Here is a 26,282-nt window from a genome sequence, read left to right as displayed (position 1 = left end):
CGTATTATTACGACCTTTTTGTCAGTTTTCAGGTCCTTTTTGGATATTTATAGGTTTTTCTATAGTTATTTTTTTGGTAATTTATAGATTTTCAACTTCCGAGCCCTAGTGATATTTGTTTTCGTAAAATCAATGATCATTGTAAATTTGGTTTTTACCGTTGCGATATCAATCAATCAATCAATCAATCAATACTGATCTGCATTTAGGGCAGTCGCCCAGGTGGCAGATTCCCTATCTGTTGCTTTCCTAGCCTTTTCCTAAATGATTTCAAAGAAATTGGAAATTTATTGAACATCTCCCTTGGTAAGTTATTCCAATCCCTAACTCCCCTTCCTATGGATAACTTGCTCCTTTTACTTTGCTTCCTTCTCCCAGTATCAGCTTCTGTGATCATGTGTTGTACCTCCTTATTTCTTAAGTTCCATAAGGAGATGCCATAACGAATAAAAAAGAAGTGTTATCTCTTCTCCCCTCAATAGAATGTATTGAATACGCATCGGGTTGGCATTCTCCGCTATACAGCGCTCCAGTCGACTTTGGTTACATGATCTCCACGTGTGTTTATGTATGATATCTGGAGTTTTTTAATCGGATGGAATGTTTTGGTGGTGTTCTGTGCAAACTTTTATTGATATACCAGTGCCTACACTATTACTTCGTAGTATTAATACCTGAAATGCTATTGTAGGAAGCATTAAGTGAAAGGGAATTTAATTTCTTGCCTTGTGTTGAGGTTACCTTCGTGTGATAATTATCTTGTTATTTTATGCAAGTAAACAGCAGTTTAGCCCTTACATTTTCCTCATTGCTTAATGTGAGTAGTGCTGTTTTGTACAAGGATGCAGATCAGGCTATAGGGACTGTGAAGAGGTAAGACGATTTTTGAAACCCCCTAAAGATAAGGAACATTTTATCAAGTGGAAAAGGCCCATTACAAGGAAGAATAGGGAACTTACTGAAAAGTCCAACAACTATGATTCTCACTTTTCATAAGATGTAATTGTTAAATTTGACAAATTTGTGATAGAAAGAAAAGAAATACTTCTCCCAAGAACCAACTGGCGATTGAAATAATATTCTGTTCCACATATATTTCCTAATTTGCCTAAGTATTTGTCTAGTACTGTACTAAAAGGAAATCCCTCAAAAAAGAAAATCGTCTGATAAACTTCTGGCAAAGACAACCCCCAAATATTCAAAATTTCTTAATTCTGAATCCCCTTGTGATATCAGCAATATCCAGTTCATCAACACTCCTAAATCCGATGATTCTAAATCTAAAGTGTTATCATTAAAACAACAGTTAAGGAACCTAAAACGTACTGTAACTTGCCTAGGGCAAACAAAACGATTAAGTTAGAGAGCGCAAACGTTTCTGTTCTGCAAAGTGAACTTGGTAGGATGAAACAGAGACTTTCAGGACAAGGTGCCTGTCAGTGTAAATAAGGGCTATCTAGGAATTAAAAAGTTATTGCGGACACTATGTTGCAAAATTGTCAGAAAAAATTTTCCCAAAGGTATGGGATATGACAGTGAGTTTCTTTTAGATAGTTTTTTGCTACACATAAAATCACCCAAAGGTTTAGACACTGCCTGAAGCAAGGTTTGCTTCCTCTTCCATCTGAGGTGCACTTAAGGAGGTTGTAAAAGGGTTCAAAATGCTCATACGGTATAAATAAAAATGTTCTTGATGCCATTAAAGACTATTTAATTGAAGAAAGGGATGAGAATAAAAAGACAGGGATTGTCATTTTTGATGAGGTGCAACTAAGAGAAGATGTACAATTTAATGGGTCCTCTTTGTTCATAGATGGATTGTCTGGCTCCATGGCTAAATGGTTAGCGTGCTGGTCACAGGGGTTCCGGGTTCGATTCTTGGCAGGGTCGGGAATTTTAACCATCATTGGTTAATTTCGCTGGCACAGGGGCTGGGTGTATATGTCGTCTTCATCATCATTTCATCCTCATCACGACGCGCAGGTCGCCTACGGGTGTCAAATCGAAAGACCTGCGCCTAGCGAGCTGAACTTGTCCTTGGATACTCCCGGCACTAAAAGCCATACGCCATTTTCATAGATGGATTTGTGGACTTCAGTAATACACTGACTGACAGAGCAAATGCAACACCAAGAAGGAGTGGTCAGAACTTTATGCCAATTGCAGGGTAGACTGACGTCACTGAGATATGCTCATGATGTGAAATGCGCCGCTGTGCTGCGCACGTAGCGAACGATAAATGGGACACGGCGTTGGCGAATGGCCCACTTCGTACCGTGATTTCTCAGCCGACAGTCATTGTAGAACGTGTTGTCGTGTGCCACAGGACACGTGTATAGCTAAGCGGTGGCAGCCCCGCACGCCACGTCAACCGCCATTCTTCAGCATGTGCAAGACACCCTGGCTGTTCCAATATCGACCAGAACAATTTCCCGTCGATTGGTTGAAGGAGGCCTGCACTCCCGGCCCCGGCGTCCGCTCAGAAGACTACCATTGACTCCACAGCATAGACGTGCACGCCTGGCATGGTGCCGGGCTAGAGCGACTTGGATGAGGGAATGGCGGAACGTCGTGTTCTCCGATGAGTCACGCTTCTGTTCTGTCAGTGATAGTCACCGCAGACGAGTGTGGCGTCGGCGTGGAGAAAGGTCAAATCCGGCAGTAACTGTGGAGCGCCCTACCGCTAGACAACGCGGCATCATGGTTTGGGGCGCTATTGCGTATGATTCCACGTCACCTCTAGTGCGTATTCAAGGCACGTTAAATGCCCACCGCTACGTGCAGCATGTGCTGCGGCCGGTGGCACTCCCGCACCTTCAGGGGCTGCCCAATGCTCTGTTTCAGCAGGATAATGCCCGCCCACACACTGCTCGCATCTCCCAACAGGCTCTACGAGGTGTACAGGTGCTTCCGTGGCCAGCGTACTCTCCGGATCTCTCACCAATCGAACACGTGTGGGATCTCATTGGACGCCGTTTGCAAACTCTGCCCCAGCCTCGTACGGACGACCAACTGTGGCAAATGGTTGACAGAGAATGGAGAACCATCCCTCAGGACACCATCCGCACTCTTATTGACTCTGTACCTCGACGTGTTTCTGCGTGCATCGCCGCTCGCGGTGGTCCTACATCCTACTGAGTCGATGCCGTGCGCATTGTGTAACCTGCATATCGGTTTGAAATAAACATCAATTATTCGTCCGTGCCGTCTCTGTTTTTTCCCCAACTTTCATCCCTTTCGAACCACTCCTTCTTGGTGTTGCATTTGCTCTGTCTGTCAGTCAGTGTATGACACCTGAAGACCAGTGTAATGTGTTGGCTGACCATGCCGTTGTTTTATTTTGTAACACAGTTGGGTTCGACCAGCTGCTGTCTTTGCTAGTAAAATTGATACTTCTGGAGAGCTTTTAACAAAATTATTAATACAAATTGAACAGGAAAGGTGTAAAGTGAAAGGGTACACATATGATGGCAGCCAATCAAACAAACAGGCCTGGAGGCATTTACAAAAATCAGGAAAGGAACGATATGTTAAGTGTTGGGTCTCTAACCCTGTTGATGGAAGTAGAAAAGTATGGGCTTTGTTCAGATGCAGTACATATTTTAAAATGTATACGCAACCTTTTCCATGACAAGCGTGCTGTAGTGTTTGATGTAGACACAGTGGACTATCGCTTTTATGAACTTGTGTACAATACTAACAATTCATCAGAACTCGCTGGTGTAAAGGCATGCAGTAAATTGACTTTTGCGCATATACATACAACTTCCTTCCAGCAAATGAACGCCCGACTTGCCTTTCAGTTATTTGGCACTAGCATGGCAAAAGCCTTACTTTTTTCTAGATAAACTCGCTTTCCAGGTTTTGAAGACAGTAAAGTGACTGAAAGATTCCCACAGGCGTCGAATGATAGGTCCGATGCTTTAAATATCACCACAGCATCATTTCTTTGAGGAACTATTTGAAACACCATCAAATTTCACTAGATATGTCTGTAATTCTAAATAATTCAGATAGAACTTTTGCTTCCAACAGAACATTAGAAACATTGAGAGTTCCTATTCAGAGCACACTGGAAATTGTGTTTATTTGTGGAGTCAAGGTTTAAACTATATATTGACAGGCAAATTTAATCAAGATCCACTAGAGAGACATTTTGGCATTATGCGATCACTGACCTGTGATGACCATCCTTTGAGAGTTGATTTCTTGCACTTACACATGTTGCAATCTATTTATGTTCCAGTAAAAAATATTTTATCATAGGGAAGGAATTGTGAACTAAAGACAGAACCCTCCTTATCATCATATGTTAACCAGGTCAGAATTCTGGCAAAGAAGACTGAGAAGGAAAAGTGACATAAAACATCAGTGTTGGGAAGAGTAGAGGGAAAGATTGTTTTTGAAAGTGGTTGTGAAAGTCTTTCAGTACAGGGAGAAAATCCAAACATCAGTACCCTTGTTAGTGTTAAAAGATGTTTGGTTTACAATCTTGCTGGTGATATTGTACATCAGGCCTCCAGAATTCTGAAGTGTGCTTCCTGTGTTGATGTTATCAAGACATCATCAGTAACACCTAATTCTTTTGCCCTCTCTACAAACTTATTTTGTGCCACCCTTCAGAGGCATTAATGTCTTGCTTCAAGCAGAAGAGACTATAAGTGCTGACCTTTCATCTCCCTCTGGTTTCTTGGGGCGACTTCTTTTATGATTGCTTGGAGAACATGGAGCACATTACAATTCAACCTTCAGGCTTGGGATGTAATGAACGACATGCCATGGAGACTGTATCAAAACTAATCTTTCACTACATGAACTGTCGTTTCTACTTCAAGATGAAGGAACTCCAGAAGGAACTGAGATCAGGGAAAATGTCAAAATTTATCAGGAAATTTTGTAAGGTATTGAGCTAAAGGTAAGAATTAAAAGAAAGAATATGACTCCACAGCTTTTCTTACACCTTTTATTCTCTCATAAGTTTATATCTCTTTCCTTTTTGCATGACGGTGAGGTTGTGCTGCACTTAAGGTAAAGTTACTCTTCATAATCTTGTGATGTGGTTATTTTATTTGTGCCCTGTTGATTTGCAGCCAGTTTCCTATAATTTCTTACATGCTTTAACATCCTTATTCTAACAGTATTGTTTTTTGCTTCATGAAATGGAATGCCTGTGTTATTGTTCTTATTTATCAAGTGAATTCCATCAGCACACACTTACGAGCCAGTTCCCTCAAGAACAAACTTACCCTACAGATTTGATAATTTGGTTTCAGGATACAGGAGACTGATACTTGTGAAATTCATTTACTATTCATTTGAAACTGTTGTTATCATCATCCTCATCGTCATCTCAGTTCTCTGATTTGTTGAGACCTGTATGCAGTCTTATTGCTGTCTCTGAATTATTGAATTATATTAAGACATTATAATGAACTAGATTAATTAATATATGTAACTGCTTATGTGTATATGTGTGTTGATACATTGTAATAATTGGTAACATTTGCTTACCTGTTCCAAAAATTTTGTGTTTAGGCCTACTTTTAGATGACTGTTTTATCTTGAATGTATGTTACCATGTACGTCTGACAAAGATAATATCATTGCCGAAACTGGACTTTTACAGGAGACGACTTATTAAATTATAATTGGGCACAATAAAGTAAGTGGAGATATCAAACTTATTAGTGCCTAAGAGGATCTCTTATGGTGTTTTAACATGTAAAACAGGTCACAAGGGTTTAAAAGTCTCGTAAGGGCTGGTACATCTATATATATAAAATAAGAGTTTTGTCTGTACATTGCTCAGAATTTGAAAATAATGGTATTTCTGTATCGGTCGTGTCCATAGTAACAAGAAAATGCACTTTTTGCTTTTCCGTAATTTCTGTCTGTCTGTCTGTCTGTCTGTCTGTCTGTCTGTCTGTCTGTCTGTCTGTCTGTCTGTCTGTATGTACACGCATCACGAGAAAACGGTAAAAGAGAATTTAATAAAAATCGGTATGTGAAGTCGGGGGATGAGCCTCTACAATCTAAGCTATAAATCATTTTACTCACGCTGAGTGAAATGGTAGTTTAGGGGAAAGCCTAAAATTGAATTCTCAACTATTTATGTTATTAGTGGTCTAATGAAAATCGGTATGTGAAGTCGGGGAATGAACCTCTACAATCTAGGCTATAAATCATTTTACTCACGCTGAGTGAAATGGTAGTTTAGGGGAAGGCCTAAAATTGAATTCTCAACAATTATGTTATTAGTGGTCGTATTTTAAAGAAAATGGGTATTCAAAGTTGGGGAATAAGCTGCTACAATCTAGGCTATCAATAATTGTATTCACGCTGAGAAAAATGGTAGTTTAGGGGAAGGCCTAAAATTTAATTCTCAAATATTGTTATTAGTAGTCCTATCCTGATGAAAATCGGTATGTAAAGTCAGGAAATAAGTCGGAAATAATTCTCAAATATTTCTTATTAGAGGTGTAATCGATGAATGCTACATAACTAAGGTTATATAATATTAAATCTCCTATTATTCATGTCTTATACATTGTTACCGTACTGGCTATGATCACAAAGATATTCATGAATTTGGATTTTTGTCACTAAGTCCATATCAGCACCGAGTAACGAGAAAATGGGTAAACAGTATTTAATGAAAATCGGTGTGTAAAGTCGGAGAATAAGAAACTACAGTTTAGGGTATAAAATATTTTACAAACCACAGAGTTGAAAGAAAACTAAATGTGATGGCCTACAATATAGAAAGCTCATAACATTGATCAACAATACCATTACATTGACCATTGTTTGTCGTGATGTGCTTTGTGTCTTCTGTTGCCCCTCATCTCCGGTAGATAGGATTACTGCTGCGTACAGAGTATTTTTATTTGATTTACGTCGCACCAACATAGATAGCTTTTATGGCGACGATCGGATAGGAAAGGGCTAGGAGTGTCTTAGGCCTTAATTAAGGTACAGGCCCAGCATTTGACTGGTGTGAAAGTGGGAAACCACAGAATACCATCTTCAGCACTGCCGACAATGGGGTTCGAATCCACTATCTCTCCGATGCAAGCTCACAGCTGCGCACCGCTAACCACACGGTCAACTCGCCCAGTCGTGCAGAGTGTAAAAGCCTGCCTGAATATTGATGGGAAGTAGCTGGGGAGTTAGATAACTTTCTTCTTTAGCATGCCATTCCCCTGGTTTATAAATTTTCTGATACTACTGGTACGTAACACACTGGATCATCATAGCATTCGGGCTATTCAATCCCTACTCTGAGGCACTGATTAAAATGAACAGTGTGCATATTTAACGGAATAATGGCAGATGACTGTTCATGGCAATCTGCGGCCTGGTCATCCCAGCTCTGGAACTTTGGACTATTAGATTGGCACCGCAATCTAACCGCAGCACTGTTCGTTAAAAGTGATAAAACGTGCGGCTTTCCATTTGATCGAGTATTTTATACGATAGCATTGCTTTTAATCGCTACATTCATACTTACGTTTTTCTAATGACCTATGTTGATTTCAGGTTAAGAAAACCACAAAGTCAGTCTTTCTGAGAATCCCGTAGCGAAGCACGGGTACATCAGCTAGTAATGAATAGAAGAAGAAGTGATATCACTGGCATAGTATGCCTGGTCCCCCGCAGCGCAGCGCTGGCTCCGACCTTGTCTTCAAGTAAACACTAGCACCTTCCTACAACTCTCTTTGCTCTGAACAATCCCAACTGAACAGTGTTATTCTTAACAACTTACAGCTTTTTCAGTGTACAACAGACTAGCATCTGCTTTCCCCTATGCGTGGCTTGGTTGAGACAGTAGTTATGTAAGTAGGTATTAATAACTACTTCAATAATAATTATGTAAACATTTACTTCCATAGATCATGTATCTGAGATAAAACTGAAGACATGTTTTGAACCTTTCTCATGACTGAAACTACTGTATATGTATCTTTGATGAGTACTACAAAAATATCATTCTATACAAGTCCCTCGATTTGATCTCAATGAAACAGCATCCACTCCTAAACAAAAGTGTTGTCTACTCACAAAATGTTTGTCATATAGCAGTTTACTTCATTATTATTATTATTATTATTATTATTATTATTATTATTATTATTATTAGAGAAGGCTTGTTGAACTGAATTAGTGCATATACGCTCATGTTCATAAAAACCGGAACACCTTGAAAGACTGGAGATAAGAAGTGCATTTTCACAGGACATGTGCATTAGTATGTTCTGAAGAAATGACTAGCATTTGAATCATGTCAGCCCTCAGGTTCAAGGTTCACGTCGGAATCTCGGCGCACCACCACCGAATGGTATAATGCGCCTGCGGCTCTCGTTGTCGCAATAAACCGAATGTAATGGATCAGTGTGACTTGAGCAGACGTGCAGGATGCCTCGCAGACGTATGCCAGAACCATACCGTCAAATGCGTGAGTTCGAAAGAGGGCGCATTATTAGCATGATAGAACGTGATGCATCCATCCGGAAAATTGTTGCTCGTGTGGGACGAACTGTGTCGGTAGAGCAATGGGTGTGTACAGAATGGTCACAGAAGGCCGTAGAACACGACAAGATGGGTCTGGTCGCACCACCGAGACACCCCCCCCCCCCCGAGAAGATCCGAATGGCATTGCAGGAAAGATCTGCATACTCCTCGGCTCTAGCGCAACAGTGGAACAGTGAAACACATGGTACACTATCAGGAATGATAGTCCGTCGCCGTTTATTACGGTCTGGGTTATCGGCGCGTCGTCCACTTCTCCGCCTACCTTTGACTAATGTACATAAATACTCTGGGCTGCAATGGTGTATGGCATGACGTCACTGGGGACAGGAATGTCAGCAGATAGTGTTTTCGGACGAATCCAGGTTCTGTTCGTTTGAAAATGATGGCCACATTTTGCTTCGCCGCAGACAGGGGGAGAGGCATCACATTTAATTCATTCGCATAAGACATACAGCACCAACTCAAGGCCTTATGGTGTGGGGTGCTATTGGGTACAATCACAAATCAGAGTTGATGCGTGTCCAGGGCACTGTGACAAGTTTGACCTACGTGAATAACATTCTGCGACCCGTAGCCATACACTTTCTGCACGACACCCCAGACGCCATATTTCAGCAGGACAATGCGCGACCACATGTTGCTGCACGAACACGGTCCTTCTTGTTGTCACAGGATGTCAGACTGTTGCCCTGGCCCGCCCGATCACCGGACTTTCGCCAATGGAAAATATGTGGAATATGGTGAGAAAACGGGTGCGGCGTTGTGACCCAATGCCAACCACCAAAGATGAACTGTGAAACCAGGTGAATGCAGCATAAATGGCTATGCCCCAGGACGCCATTCGCGCGTTATGTACGTCGATGCCGTCACGCATGGAACTAGTTATCAGTGCCCATGCAGAAAAAAATGGAAACGGCGTGCCGGGAGTGTCCAAGGATATGATCGGCACGCCAGATGCAGGTCTTTTGATTTGACACCCGTAGACGACCTGCGTGTCATGAAGAGAATGAAATGATGAAGACGTCACATACACCCAGCCCCCGTGCCAGACAAATTAACCAATGATGGTTAAAATTCCCGACCCTGCCGGGAATCGAACCCGGAACCCCTGTGACCAAAGGCCAGCACGCTAACCATTTAGCCATGGAGGACCCAGTGCCTACTAGACAACAGGACACATGCTGAACCCAGGTGACTGAAATGCTAATCGTTTCTGCAGAACATACTAATGAACATGTCCTGTGAATATTAATTTTTCTCTAGTGTTTCAAGGTGTTCTGTTTTTATGAACATGAGTGTATGTAGACACCGTTCTTCCATTCGAAAACACTTAGCGTGAATTGGAATAAATGAGTCATTTTTTTTATAAACGTGTCGTTCTATTGACCCCTAGACTGAACATTCTTCATTCTCGTCTCTCCCAGGGGCGAAGCGTCAGGGGAGACAGGGTAGACAGCGTGTACCCTTAACATTTCGTGAACGAAATACTGTCTGATTAATTCAATTATTTTTAGACTTAATTATTCCCACATTCATGACATTATCATATTCCCCGCTTTACTTATTTTCGTCTCACTTCGGCTCGCGTCAGTTACACGAAGCACGTAGACGAAAGTAGACGCTGTCCATTCTGTGTATGATCCCTTTGATTTTCAAAGCTTTCAGATAGAGCAACACTAACGCTATCTGCAGATGCTGACTGTGGAACTAAGATTTTCCTATAGCGAGATTTCTCCGCCCGGTAGACAGACTTGCCAGCGTCTCTTCTTGCTCTCATTGGATCTCAGGTATAAAGGTACTCTTATTGGCTACAATCTCAGACATGATTTGAATGCAGTTATTTGAATTTATTTTATTATAAGCCACGTCTAAAAATAAAATAATAATATTCAAATACGAAATATAGCAAACTTACACCTAATAATTGAATGACAGCATGAAAACCCTTCAAGTACATGCATTTTCTTGCCCGCCAATATTAGTTAAGGTATTATAACCCCCAAAGCTATTGACTTACATTCTTAATAATTAACTCCGGAGTGTCCATACGGAAACAACGAAATTGCTTAACTAGATGCCGTATATTCCGTTAACGCCATTTTCTAGTGAACGCGCTGTGAGTGCCTTGAAACGAATTAAAACCTATTTAAGGAATTCAGTGACCAACCAGAGACGGTCTAACTTGGAAACTCTAGCTATGTGTAGAAGAGGAACTGCTGTGGCATCTTAGCAATACGTCTAACTTCAAGACGAGGGTAATAGATACCGATACATTTGCTGAAATGACGGACAGGCGGATTGAACTCATTTACAAGAATAATGTTTAAGGTGACTTGGACGAAAATTTACTTATTTCTTATTTCTTTTATTAAATCGACATAGCAATGAAATATATTTTTAATTCTAAAAGTAACGAGTGCATTTAGGGTTATAGGTTGTTATAGGATTTGTCTTAGTTTCAGTCATTAATATAATATTGAATATAGATCTGTATGCGTCGAAAATAAAATTCCATACCGGTATATAATATGATTAAAATAGTTTAAATAAAAATCTGTCTCCCCCCTTACTTAGTTCACTCTTCGCCACTGGTCTCTCCCCAATCACTGATGTCAGCATTACATGTGGATTTGATCCAGTTGGATTCCCTTCAAGACGCTAAGTCTATGTGGAGGAAAGTATTTACTAAAGCATGTTTCTGAGAAGTTTCGTATTGTGGTGATGATTATTATTCTAAGAGAAAGTGTAACTTGGCAACCATCTTCTCTTAACACTAACCAGAAGAGAAAAAGGAAGAATGCTGACTCCTCGTAGATGCCAATAACATAGTGTCGCATATGACGAGGTGTGAAGAAAATGAAGTGAGAACCTCTTACGACAGGCAGGGGATACTATGGATGTATTTCACTACCCACACCCATCAGCGCCCATATGCCAGTTTGTAGGGGGCTGGGGCAGACCTGGGGGTACGTAGTATTTTTAATATTTCGGCAGATAATGGCGACTTGTATTCTGTGGTAGAAAAACCCACGGTTTTCTCTGCCTGTTGGTGGGGTTGTAAATAAATTGTAAATTGTAAATAAACGGTACCGATCCCTGCACATGGTTATGAGGGTGTTTAGGGGTTGTAGTAATGATGTAAAGGAGAGTGCAAATAAGTCTCTGGTAAGACCCCAACTAGAGTATGGTTCCAGTGTATGGGACCCTCACCACGATTACCTGATTCAAGAACTGGAAAAAATCCAAAGAAAAGCAGCTCGATTTGTTCTGGGTGATTTCCGACAAAAGAGTAGCGTTACAAAAATGTTGCAATGTTTGGGTTGGGAAGAATTGAGAGAAAGAAGAAGAGCTGCTTGACTAAGTGGTATGTTCCGAGCTGTCAGCGGAGAGATGGCGTGGAATGACATTAGTAGACGAATAGGTTTGAATGGCGTTTATAAAAGTAGGAAAGATCACAATATGAAGATAAAGTTGGAATTCAAGAGGACAAACTGGGGCAAATATTCATTTATAGGAAGGGGAGTTAGGGATTGGAATAACTTACCAAGGGAGATGTTCAATAAATTTCCAATTTCTTTGAAATCATTTCGGAAAAGGCTAGGAAAGCAACAGATAGGGAATCTGCCACCTGGGCGACTGCCCTAAATGCAGATCAGTATTTATTGATTGATTGATTGATTGATTGATTGATTGATTGATTGATTGATTGATTGATTGATTGATTGATTGATTGATTGATTGATTGATTGATTGATTGATTGATTGATTGATTGATTGATTGATTGATTGATTGATTGATTGATTGATTGATTGGGAACAGTACTACAGCTAACACAATACTGACATTTAAATCATTTTCTTGAAAGGAAAACACCTGACTAGCTAGATTTTTGCCTTTCCCCGAGAGCTAGAGGGGGGGGGGTGCGGCCCCACCTTGCCCCCGGGTATGAGCGCCCTTGCGCGCACTCGCAGAGAGAGAGAGAGAGAGAGAGATATCCACACACTCAGTGAGGAAATGAGTCACGGTGAAATCGGACACATGGCTGCATACTGAGATCAGGTGTGTTTTCTCTCCTTAGAGAAGAAGGGTGTGTGGGATCCTTCATGGCCTATCCTCAGTCTACTCTGCCTGACAAAGAAAATTGAAGCACCCAGAAGGGGAGGAGGAAACTAAATGCAACTTCACGTGTTGAGAGGGTGTGTGATGTTATTTCAGTGATTAAAAGTAGAGGAGCAGTGGGGTTCCCACTCCAGGAAATGAAACAGCACTTTTTTGCTGAGTCAGCACTCTAGGTCTAGTAGTATAGCACTGCAGGTTCCAATGCAAGGTCATTGACCCCAGTATAGTAGGTGAGCAATCTTGATTTGCGGATTTTGAATTAGAGTGCGAGCCTAACCTCACAGTCGCCATCTTGAGGGCCCTAAACTTACTTTAACAGCTAGTTGCCCTTCCCGACACCTAAGAGAGCGAGCCTAACCTCACATCCGCCGTCTTGAAGGGATTATCCTTAGTTTTACGACAAGATGCCCCTCCCGACACTAATTGCACAAGATGGCTGCTATACAAGCTCCTTATGAGGCGACCTAGGGGCGCTTGCGCAAGATGGCGGCTGCTCTTATGAGACAACCTAGGGGCGCTTTCGCAAGATGGTGGCCGCTCTTATGAGACAGCCTAGGGGCGCTTGCGCAAGATGGCAGCTGCTCTTATGAGATGGCCCACGAGCCTACTGCGCAAGATGGCGGCTCTGAGATGGCCTAAGAGCGCTTGCGCAAGATGGGTGCTATACATAGCCTCTTATGAGATGGCCCAGGAACCTACTGCGCAAGATGGCGGCTATACAAAGATGGCGTAAGGGCGCTTGCGCAGGATGGCGGCTGTACACAAGCTCTTATAGGGAAAGCTAGCCGATGGGTTTACTGCGCAAGATGGCGACTATTCACAGGCTCTTATGAGACGGCCTAGGGGCGCTTGCGCAAGATGTCGGCTATACAGGCTCTTATGGAGGAAGATGACGGCCATGGGCGATTGCACAGGATGGCGGCTATACACGGGCTTTCATGGAGAAAGATGACGACCATGGGCGATTGCACACGATGGCGGCTATACATGGACGGCCTATGAACGCTTGCGCAAGATGGCGACTATACATAGGCTCGGCTATCCATGGGTTCTTAGCAGAACGCCTAGTGCCATAAGAAATACATTGGTTACATTTAAGCCCCTAGCAGTCAAACAAATTTTCGGATAAAAATGTAACTTGAAATTTCGGTTCGGAAATATACTATCTGAATCTGTTGGCATGAGTTATTAGCATGCAGCTCATGCGGAAAGTGAAATTAAACAGAACGCCTAGTGCTATTAGAAATACTGTACATTGGTTACATGTAAGCCCCTAGCAGTCGAACAAATTATCGGATAAACATGTAACTTGAAATTTCGGTTCGAAAATATACTATTTGAATCTTTTGGCATGGGTTACAAGCATGTAGCTCATGCGGAAAGTGAAATAAGAAATACATTGCTTAACTTTAAACCCCTAGCAGTCGAACAAATTATCGCATAAACCTGTAGCATGAAATATCGGTTCGGAAACATTTCAGGCTGTTGGCATAGGTTATAATCTTGTAGCTTGTACAGGTGCGAAATAGCCGAAAAAACTTTCGTGCTACACACATGATAGGGAATGGATCTGAGGTGTCACATCTTATTAGAACGACAAAATGGGAAATGACTCCTCCTCCTCCTCCTCCTCCTCCTCCTTTTTCCTAGGGATAAAGGCTAATGGGCTAAAGGGCTAAAGACATCTTATTAGAAGGGCAAAAGGGTAAAATTACTCTTCCTCCTCATCCTTCTCCTAGGGATAAAGGGCTAATAGGCTAATGGGCTAATGACCTAAAGGGATAATGGGATACAAAGCACACGGGCAAAAGGTTTAATGAGCAAAAGGGCTTTATTTTTTGTAGTATTTCGGGTGCCTCTCCTCTCTCTAACCGGGCTTGAGATCGGCTCTACAGCTAGAGAAGGAGTTAACAACCTAAGGAAGGGAGAACGTTGGAAAAGAGTCCGTACTAATATAGGTAACCGATCTGCTATATGCTACAGAAGTATGACTTAGGTGAGAGTGAAGGTGAGGGCTGGGAATCTAGGAAGGTGTTTAGGCGTTCGTGCTGTCGAGAGAGAGCTTACAGGTAAGGTTTTTCCTTTGAAGAGCTATTAAATAATACCTTCACAACGTAAACCTTGTTCTCTTTCGAAAATATATTTTTATACTCTGTGTAACCAGCATCTTGACAGGCTCTTAGAAGTTGTAAACGTTTTACGAGTAGGTAGGGGTCTTTAAAGTATCTTACGCTTGCATGGGGTAACAGAGGCTTGTTGTGAACTTTGAGTCTATATGCAGACAGTTGATGTGTAGGGACTTGTTTTAATGTAATACGTGCTTTAGTACCGTTTGCTGGTACAAACATAACTTGTTTCGATAGCAATGAACCTTTGAAATTTTCTACTACTTTATCTTGCATCTCTTCTTAAGATGTTTGCACGGCGACAGAACGTGTAGTAGACTTAGAAAATGAAGTAAAATCATAAAGCTCTAATGACAATGAAACATTGAGATCTACTTCTTGTTCTTCTTCTCCTTGCTTTATTATCACTATTATTATCTGCATCGTTATCCTTACTATCGTAATCATGATCTTGCCTCTCTTTATCTCGAAATTTGTGGTTAGTAACAGAACTTGTAGCAAGTCTAGACAACAAGAGTGAATTAAAAATCTCTCGCACAGTGTTTTATTGACTACGGTTGAGCTCTTTGGTTTTTCTTCTCGATGAAGCTACATTACACGCGGCTTCGTAACGTTGTGCGTTGTATGCTTTCTTGAACTCTCTTCTGCAATGTGTTCATTGAAAAATTGTCCTACATGATATCTCATGACGTTTTTTGTGATAGCCTCAGGAAAATGTATTTCCACACTCTTTGCAAATAGCTAGAAATAGGTTTTTCCATGGCGGAATTTATCTTCTGGTAACAGATTTTTTTAAAATACAAGTTAAATCTATTAGACACTTGTTACTCTCTACTTCGATGATGCGAACAGCTTAACGATGAACAGTAAACTAACATAGAAGCGTGTAACCAACGTAGTAACAGTGAGGTTTAGCCCCGTCAAGATGACAGCAGTGAGTTTAACGATGTTCTGTTGTTTAAAATTCCGCGCCCACGTGGTTAAAGATGGCAGATGTTATCTTGGCAGACGTCAAAAAGCACGTGGATTTTAAATTCCACCCCACGACGTGCATAAGGTGGCAGCAATGAGGTTTAACGCTGTAAAGATGGCAGCAGTGAGGTTAGGGATGCTCTATTATCCTTAAAAGTGAGGTTAGGGTCCGTCAAGATGACAATTGTCACCGTGACAGACGTCACCTTGACGGACCCTAACCACACTTTTAAGTACAATGGAGCTTCGCTAACCTCACTGCTGCCATCTTTACAGTGTTAAACCTCATTGCTGCCACCTTATGCACGTCGTGGCGCGGAATTTCAAATCCACGTGCTTTTTGACACCTGTCAAGAAAACACCTGCCATCTTTAACCACGTGGGCGCGGAATTCTAAACAACAGAACATCACGAAGCTCACTGCTGCCATCTTGACGGGGCTAAACCTCACTGTTACTACCTTGGTTATACGCTTTTGTGTTAGTCTACTGTTAATCGTTAAGCTGTTCGCATCATCGAAGTAGAGAATAAAAAGTGTCTAGTAGATTTAACTTGAATCTTTTAAAGAAGTATCTGTTAACAGAAGAAAAAATCCGTCATGGAAAACCTATTTCTACCTATATTTGCAAAGAGTGTGGAAAAACATTTCCCCGAAGCTATCACAAGGAACGTCATGAGATATCATGTAGAACAATTTTTCAATCCAAACATTGTAGAAGAGAGTTCAAGAAAGCATACAATGCTCGACGTCACGGAGCCTTGTGTAATGTACCTTCATCGAGAAGGAAAGACAAAGAGTTCAACCGTAGTCAATAAAACGCTGATTAATTTTTAAAAAGTACACCTCTGTGAGAGATTTTTAATTTTCCCATGTTGTCTAGACCTGCTACAAGTTCTGTTACTAAGCACACATTTCGAGATAAAGAGAAGTAAGATCATGATAATAAGGATAACGATGCTGATAATAATAGTGATAATAAAGGAAAAGGACAAGAAGTAGAAGAACAAGAAGAAAGTATATCTCAATGTTTAATTGCCATTAGAGCTTTATGATTTTACTTCATTTTCTAAGTCTACTACACGTTCTGTCGCCGTGCAAACATCTAAAGAAGGGATGCAAGATAAAGTAGTAGACAATTTCAACGCTTCATTGCTATCGAAACAAGTTATGTTTGTACCTGCAAACGCTACTGCTGAAGCACGTATTACATTAAAACAAGTCCCTACACATCAACTGTCTGTATATAGGCTCAACGTTCACAACAACCCTCTGTTATCCTCGTAGACGTAAGATACTGTAAAGACGTCTACCTATTCGTAAAACGTTTGCAACTTCTAAGAGCCTATCAAGATGCTGGTTACACAGAGTATTAAAAATATACTCAAAATAGAACAAGAATTGCATTGTGCAGGTATTATTGAGTAATAGCTCTTCAAAGTAAAAACCTTACCTGTAAGCTCTCTTCCGACAGCACAACAGCCTAAACACCTTCCTACATTCCCAGCCCTCACCTTCACTCTCACCGAAGTCATACTTCTGTAGCATATAGTAGATCGATTACCTATATTGGTACAGACTCTTTTCCAGCGTTCTCCCTTCCTTAGGGTATTAACTCCGCCTCTAGCTGTAGAGCCGGTCTCAAGCCCGGATAAAGAGTGTAGAGGCACCCTAAATACTACCAAAATATAAGTCCTTTTGCTCTTTAAACCTTTCTCCCGTTCGCTTTCTATTACATTAGCCCATTAGCCCTTTAACCCATTAGCCCTATAACCCATTAGCCATTTAGACCTTTATCCCTAGCAGAAGGATGAGGAGGAAGAGTCATTTACCCTTTTGCTCTTCTAATAAGACTTAGACTTTTAGTCTATTAGCCCTAGAGCCCTTTATCCCTAGGAAAAAAGAAGGAGGAAGAAGAGTCACTTTACCCTTCTGCCCCCCTTCTAATAAGATGAGACCCCTCAGTTCCATTCCCTATCATGTGTGTAGCACGAAAGCCATTTCAACTTTTCGCTCCTGCATAAGCTACAAGCTTATAACCTATGCCAACAGAATGAGATTATACGTTTCCGAACCGATTTTTTATGTTACAGTTTTATGCATTAATTTGATCGACTGCTAAGGGCTTAAATGTAAGCAATTTATTCCTTATTTCACCTACCGCATGAGCTACATGCTTATAACCCATGCAAACAGATTCTAATAGTATATTTCGGAACTTAAATCGCAAGTTACATGTTTATCAGATAATTAGTTCGACTGCAAGGGGCTTAAATGTAACCACTGTATTTCTTATTTCACTAGGCGTTCTGTATAATTTAGCTCCTGCATGAGCTACAAGCTTATAACCTATGCCAACAGCCTGAAATAATATGTTTCCGAACCGATATTTCATGTTACATGTTTATACGATTATTTGTTCGCCTGCTAGGGGCTCAAATGTAAGCAATATGTTTCCAATTTCGATTTCCGCATGAGCTACATGCTTATAACCCATGCCAACATATAAACTACTATATTTCCGAACCGACATTTCAAGTTAAATGTTTATCCAATAATTTGTCGACTGCTAGGGGCTTAAATGTAACCAAAGTATTTCTTATAGCACTAGACGTTCTATTTCACTTTCCGCATCAGATACATGCTTATAACCCGTGCCAACAGATTCAAATAGTATATTTCCGAACCGAAATTTCAAGTTACATTTTTGTCCGAAAATTTGTTCGACTGCTAGGGGCTTAAATGTAACCAATGTATTTCGTATGGCACTAGGCGTTCTGTTTCATTTCGCTCCTTCCTGAGCTACAAGCTTATAACTTATGCCAACAGATTGAAATAATATGTTTCCGAACCGGTATTTCATGTTACATATTTATGCGATAATATGTTCGACTGCTAGGGGCTTAAATGTAACCAATGTATTTCTTATAGCAGTACGCGAACTGTTTACTTCAGTCTCCACATGAACTACATGCTTATGACCCATGCCAACAGATTCAACTAGTATATTTCCGAACCAAAATTTCAAGTTACGTGTTTATCCGATCATTTGTTCGACTGCTAGGGGCTTAAATGTAACCAATGTATTTCTTATGGCACAAGGCATTCTGTTTCATTTCACTTTCCGCATAAGCTACGTGCTTATAACCCATGCAAACAGATTCTAATACTATATTTCGGAACTTAAATTTCAAGTTACATGCTTATCCGATAATTAGTTCGAATGCAAGGGGCTTAAATGTAACCAATGTATTTCTTATTTCACTAGGCGTTCTGTTTAATTTCGCTCCTGCATGAGCTACAAGCTTATAACCTATGCCAACAGATTGAAATAATATGTTTCCGAATCGATATTTCATGTTACATGTTTATGCGATAATTTTTTCGACTGCTAGGGGCTTAAATGTAAGCAATTTATTTCTTATTTCGCTTTCCGCATGAGCTACATGCTTATAACCCATGCCAACAGATTCAACTAGTATATTTCTGAACGGAAATTTCAAGTTAAATATTTATCCAATAAGTTGTTCGACTGCTAGTGGTTTAAATGTAACCAATGTATATCGTATGGCACTAGGCGTTCTGTTTAGTTTCGCTCCTCCATGAGCTACAAGCTTATAACCTATGCCAACAGACTGAAATAGTATGTTTCCGAACCGGTATTTCATGTTACATATTTATGCGATAATTTGTTCGACTACTAGGAGCTTAAATGTAACCAATGTATTTCTCATAGCAGTACGCGAACTGTTTATTCCACTATCCACATGAAGAGTTGCTATTGTAGCCCCTGTGTATAAAAGAAAGGGTGATAGCCATAAAGCTGAAAATTACAGGCAAGTAAGTTTGACATGCATTGTATGTAAGCTTTGGGAAGGCATTATTTCTGATTATATTTGACATGTTTGTGAAATTAATAATTGGTTCGATAGAAGGCAATTCGGTTTCAGGAAAGGTTATTCCACTGAAGCTCAACTTGTAGGATTTCAGCAAGATATAGCAGATATCGTGGATTCTGGAGGTCATAATGGACTGTATCGCGATTGACCTGTCTAAAGCATTTGATAGGGAGGATCATGGGAGACTACTGACAGAAATGAGTGCAACTGGACTAGACAAAAGAGTGACTGAATGGGTTGCTATATTTCTAGAAAATAGATCTCAGGGAATTAGAGTAGGTGAAGCTTTATCTGACCCATCATAATTAAGAGGGGAATTTCTCAAGGCAGTATTATCGGACCTTTATGTTTTCTTATATATATAAATGATATGAGTAAAGGAGTGGAATCGGAGGTAAGGCTTTTTGAGGACGATGTTATTATCTATAGAGTGATAAATAAGTTACAAGATTGTGAGCAACTGCAACGTGACCTCGAAAATGTTGTGAGATGGACAGCAGGCAATGGTATGTTGATAAACAGGGTTAAAAGTCTGGTTGTGAGTTTCACAAATAGGAAAAGTCCTCTCAGTTTTAATTACTGCGTTGATGGGGTGGAAGTTCCTGTTGGGGATCATTGTAAGTATCTAGGTGTTAATATAAGGAAAGATCTTCATTGGGGTAATCACATAAATGGGATTGTAAATAAAGGTTACAGATCTCTGCACATGGTTATGAGGGTGTTTAGGGGTTGTAGTAAGGATGTAAATGAGAGGGCATATAAGTCTCTGGTAAGACCCCAACTGGAGTATGGTTCCAGTGTATGGGACCCTCACCAGGATTACCTGATTCAAGAACTGGAAAAAATCCAAAGAAAAGCAGCTCGATTTGTTCTGAGTGATTTCCGACATAAGAGTAGCGTTACAAAAATGTTGCAAAGTTTGGGTTGGGAAGAATTGAGAGAAAGAAGAAAAGCTGCTCGACTAAGTGGTATGTTTCGAGCTGTCAGCGGAGAGATGGCGTGGAATGACATTAGTAGACGAATAAGTTTGAGTGGCGTTTATAAAAGTAGGAAAGACCACAATATGAAGATAAAGTTGGAATTCAAGAGGACAAACTGGGGCAAATATTCATTTATAGGAAGGGGAGTTAAGGATTGGAATAACTTACCAAGAGAGACGTTCAATAAATTTCCAATTTCTTTGATATCATTTAGGAAAAGGCTAGGAAAACAAGAGATAGGGAATCTGCCACCTGGGCGACTGCCCTAAATGCAGATCAAGATTGATTGATTGATTGATTGATTGATTGATTGATTGATTGATTGATTGATTGATTGATTGATTGATTGATTGATTGATTGATTGATTGATTGATTACATGCTTATAACCCATGCCAACAGATTCAACTAGAATATTTCCGAACCAAAATTTCAAGTTACGTATTTATCCGATAATTTGTTCGACTTCTAGGGGCTTAAATGTAACTATGTTATTTCTTATGGCTCTAGACATTCTGTTTAATTTCATTTTCCGCATAAGCTACATGCTTATAACCCATGCCAACAAATTCAAATAGTATATTTCCGAACCTAAATTTCAAGTTACATGTTTATCCGATAATTTGTTCGACTGCTAGGGGCTTAAATGTAACCAATGTGTTTCTTAATAGCACTAGGCGTTCTGTTTAATTTCGCTCCTGCATGAGCTACAAGCTTATAACTTATGCCAAAAGTTTCAACTAGTATATTTCCGAACCAAAATTTCAAGTTACTTGTTTATCCGATAATTTGTTCGACTGCTAGGGGCCTAAATGTAACCAGTGTATTTCTTATGGCACCAGGCATTCTGTTTAATTTCACTTTCCGCATATGCTACATGCTTATAACACATGAAAACAGATTCAAATAGTATATTTCCGCACTGAAATTTCAAGTTACATGTTTATCCGATAATTTGTTCGACTGCTAGGGGCTTAAATGTAACCAATTTGTTTCTTATTGCACTAGGCGTTCTGTTTTATTTCACTTTCCGTATGAGCTACATGCTTATAACACATGCAAACAGATTCCAATGCTATATTTCGGAACCGAAATTTCATGTTACATGTTTATCCGATAATTTGTTCGACTGCTAGGGGCTTAAATGTAACCCATGTATTTCTTATAGCACTAGGTGTTCTGTTTAATTTCGCTCCTGCATAAGCTACACGCTTATAACCTATGCCAACAGATTGAAATAATATGTTTCCGAACCGATATTTCATGTTACATGTTTATGCGATAATTTTTTCGACTGCTAGGGGCTTAAATGTAAGCAATTTATTTCTTATAGCGCAACGCGAACTGTTTATTTTACTTTCCGCGTGTGCTACATGTTTATAACCCGTGCCAACAGATTCAAATGGTATATTTCCTAACCGAAATTTCAAGTTACATTTTATCCGATAATTTGTTCGACTGCTAGGGGCTTAAATGTAACCAATGTATTTCTTAAAGCACTAGGCGTTCTGTTCAATTTTCTTTCCGCATGAGCTACATGCTTATAACCCATGCAAAAAGATTCAAATAGTACATTTCCGCACCGAAATTTCAAATTACATATTTATCTGATAATAATTTGTTCGACTGCTAGGGGCTTAAATGTAACCAATGTATTTCTTACGGCACTAGGCGTTCTGATAGGAACCCATGTATAGCCGAGCCTATGTTTATCCGCCTTCTTGTGCAATCGCCCATGACCGTCATCTTTCTCCATAAAAGCCTCACGTTTCCATGCAGTCCAACATGGAGCCACTAGCACATCCGAATTTCGCGCAAATCTGGATGTTGCACGATTCGACCACCCGGCCTAACTGAGACCAACAATGAGGCCCCTTTCTGCTGCTTGATGATGATTATGCTTGTTGTTTTAAGGGGCCTAACATCGAAGGCCATCGGCCCAGGCCCCTTTCTAACTCTGCCAGGTGCTGATAACGCTGTCTCACAGGAATATGCGGCATCTCTTTGTCCTTCACAGTGATCACTCAACATCTGACACTGTTCATGCCCCTTATATACCCTACCATGCCGAGTAAGAACACTAAACACCAACAACACTAATACACTCTGCTGGCCGTTCTATCTGGCACAGAGAAATGTGACTGGAAGTAAGGCCCGCTGTTGGTGTGTACAATACATCTATGAATTAACGTTGACATCCGACAATTTCTTCTGGGTGCTTCAGATTTTTGTTAGACAGTGTACATAGAACTGCAAGTTCTCCTACTGTTCGTTTCCGTGAAGACTGGAAAGAAGGCCGCCAGCTCGTGGTTGTCGTTTTAAGTGCCCTTAATTTGTTGGGAGTTCGGACAGCTAGCCTCTCTAACTATCAGGACACACAAGTCATCTAGAAAGTCATTGATCTGCTGCACAAATATTTCCTAAGAAAAAGGATACCTATCGAGCTCTGAGAGTCGGTACACACGAGAATTTGGCGTGGTCTATGTGCTTTTGCAAACAACTGAGCTCATGCGTATCACACAGGTGATCCCAGATAATGGGGTTTTAGTCCGATTTTATTTCTGAAGGGACGAGAAAATCGATAGTCCTCTTATAAAATGTTGTTATTGTCACATCAATCACGTCTGATAAATCTTATGCAGGATAAATGGTGGGCTCAGTGGGAGCGCATACCAGCATGTTTCTCAAATGAAAATCCACAGCCTGCTTCCAGTCATTCGACCGGGGCAGGAATGGAATGAATGAAGCCCCATCTAGCGGCGAGGATAGAAATTGTGCCGGCTGCCGAAGCCTGTCGCACTCCTCTGGGGCAATGATTAATGAATGACAGATGAAATGATATTGGAGAGTGTTGCTGGAATGAATTATGACAGGGAAAACCGGAGTACCCGGAGAAAAACCTGTCCCGCCTCCGCTTTGCCCAGCACAAATCTCACATGGAGTTACGGGGATTTGAACCACGGAACCCAGTGGTGAGAGGCCGGCGCGCTGCCACCTGAGCCACGGCGGCTTTTAAAGATGTTTTTGTATACAGTATGGTAAAATTCTCCTAATACGTTAAAAATATTCTAGTGCCTTAACGCTTCCTTACCGAGCCCCCATAGGGGGGGGGGGGGCTAATGTATTTGAGCATCTAGAAACACCACCGGACTGAGCTAGAACCTGAGATGTTTTGTGATTGCTGTTGGTAGGACTGCTTTCCCCTCCGCAGTTCCAGATTTCCAGTCTGGGTAATTGGAATTTAGATCACCGACTATCGGGGTGGTGACGTGAACAGAGTTGTCTAAAGGCGCATTAAATTCTGCAAGATGGAGGGGGTGCTGAAGGTGGTAGATAGGCAGCAAAATTTCTATAGTGTTAGTCCCGATGTCGGACTTCGATGCCAATTGTTTCTAGCACGAAATGAGGTAGGGGAATCAGCAATTGATCGGAGGCTAACTTGACCAACACGGCAACACACCTCCCGTCCCTGGATTCCGACTCTGTCTTTCCGGTGAACTACCATACTTTAAATTGCATATGCTCTTTTAGCCATGTTTCACCCAATAACATGACAGCGATGTTATAATTAAAAATGAAAGCCTCAAGCTCGTACCTCTCACAAATAACAGTGACAATTCTACGCACAAACAGTCACGTCCCTAAAATCCGTGGCGTCCGTCGCGTCCGTCTAGGAGGCTGGTAGATACTGCATAGCAGGATAAATCATACCCTCAATTATGTCTCTAGTGCTATTGCACTATCTCAACTTTGTCGCTGTTTCCCTCAACAAGGGAACGAGTCTAGTGAAACTGATCTGTTTGCACAGATAAATTATGTTAGATCACCTACCAAGGTCAGGAAGTGTTTTCGCAGTGCTCGGAGTGGAGGTGGGGGAGTGTAGGGCGACAGTTGCGGAGAGGAAAACAGTGCCACCAACAGAAATCACAAAAGAGAACTCTGCGGTAACGGTTCCAGAGGGTGGCAGAATAAATACTCTTTCTTCAGAGCTTGTATGCACTCTGGTGTATTCTTATTCGCAGCGGCCTCTTTGAAATTGGCGCACTCTCTGCACGATACTGGGTGTTCCGCGTCGCAATTAACACAGTTCGCTGTCATCGCGGGGTTGAGCAGACAGGCTGCAATTAAGTGGGTATCACCGCACTTTATGCATCGCAAGAACATCTGAGAGTAATTAGCTGTATCACCCAGCCGTTGATATTTATAGCACTGGGAAGGCCCTTCCTTTCCCCATGCTGGGAATAGATGGTCTGGAAATTCCTTGTTCGGGAGAGTTATACTCATAACACTTGGTTGCGGAATCCCGCTTAGTAAACTGGCACATATCCTTAGGCTGATCTTCCATTGAGGTAAGTTCCTGCTTTACCCAGTCTGTACCAACAGTTTTAAGTTGCCGTTGACTAGGCAGCTGATGAGTGTACAAGTGAGCACTGCTCTGCTCAAAATATTGTGTAACCAGTTGGTAGTTAGGCGCAAAATCGACATCAAACTTGAGGGCTTCCCTCGAGTTTATGGCGCGAATCTCTCCAGTGTAGTGTTGCATCAGAAAGCTGTAATGCTGCTGATAGTGTGTTGTAAAATAAACCAAGCTCAGTTACGCTGCTTCCCGCCCCCTATCAGAAGCTCTTTCCGAGGGTTCAGACTGGGAGGCGCTGGTTGAAGGGGTTGCCTCAGTCTGTCTAGTAGCTTGCGACTGGACGTGCACTAGTGCCTCAACAGCAATGTGTAATTGTTTAATTGAAACACTCACATAATTTTATCTACATGTTATGACTGCATTGAAGATTACATCAACCATATAGAAGAGAACATGTTTTGTTCATTTCAGAAACGAGATTACAAAAGAGTTAACGTAACAGATACTTTTTAAACTGTTTCTCTTTCGACCCGATGTAGGTCCAGCTTTGATCAAACAAATCAAGATGGTCGTGAGTCGTGGCCACATACTCCCTCTCCAGTGAGAATGACCAGGAACCTGAGAGGCAGACGCACCGTGCGACCAGAACGTGTCATTTGGTGAGCTGTTTGCTCATGTTCATCTGAAGCAGAGGTAAATGGAGTGGCCTGTTTTTGTAGCTGATGAGATTGAAGACGGGGCAAGTACTATAAGCTATGTATGTTATAAAACACCTCGTCAGCATTTTTTGTACTGAGTCAGCACCCGTGGTCATTGACCCCGGCCAAGGTCATTGACCACGTGACCGTGACGTCACATTGTTTACAAACAAGGCCACGTGCTTTTGACAGCTGTCTTCTTGACAGACCCTAACATCAATTTTTGGAGCACGTGGGTGTGGCTAACCTCACTGATGTGCCAACTTCACCAGGTTCTAACTTTTCTTTTTGTGAACAAGTGAACGTGGCTAACCTCACTGCTGCCATCTTAACCACGTGGGCGCGGAATTTGAATATGTGACAGCTGTCAAGGCCAGGTCCTGACCGTACATTTTTGGGCCACGTGGGAGCGAAATTTGAACAAGTGAACATGGCTAACCTCACTGCTGCCATCTTAACCACGTGGGTGCGGAATTTGAATAAGTGACAACTGACAAGATGACCTCCCAGCCAGCCCCACCCCCAATCAACCCTTAAGTGGATTTTCTTAAAACAAAAATTTGTGTTCATTTATTTTTAAAGGAGATTCTAGATACCAGTT

The 26,282-nt window shown here is 41.2% G+C and overlaps 1 protein-coding gene across 4 annotated transcripts in view; it reads left to right on the top strand.

Moving 5' to 3' along the window:
- Positions 1-7,732: 7,732 nt before the first annotated feature.
- The window catches only part of LOC136875263 (endoglucanase E-4), a 226,725-nt gene continuing 208,175 nt past the window's right edge, over positions 7,733-26,282 (top strand). The window contains exons 1-2 of one of the 4 annotated variants that reach the window (XM_068225319.1): positions 7,738-7,835; positions 25,523-25,676. The gene's annotated coding sequence lies outside the window, so the exon portion shown is untranslated. Of the gene's footprint in view, positions 7,840-24,912; positions 24,976-25,522; positions 25,677-26,282 lie in introns of those variants that run through there. The other 3 variants (XM_067148873.2, XM_067148874.2, XM_068225320.1) reach the window with 3 other exon arrangements.

This window comes from Anabrus simplex, chromosome 1, assembly GCF_040414725.1.
Source record: "Anabrus simplex isolate iqAnaSimp1 chromosome 1, ASM4041472v1, whole genome shotgun sequence".
Classification (NCBI taxonomy): domain Eukaryota; kingdom Metazoa; phylum Arthropoda; class Insecta; order Orthoptera; family Tettigoniidae; genus Anabrus; species Anabrus simplex.
This window is presented reverse-complemented; position numbering and strand designations above follow the sequence as displayed.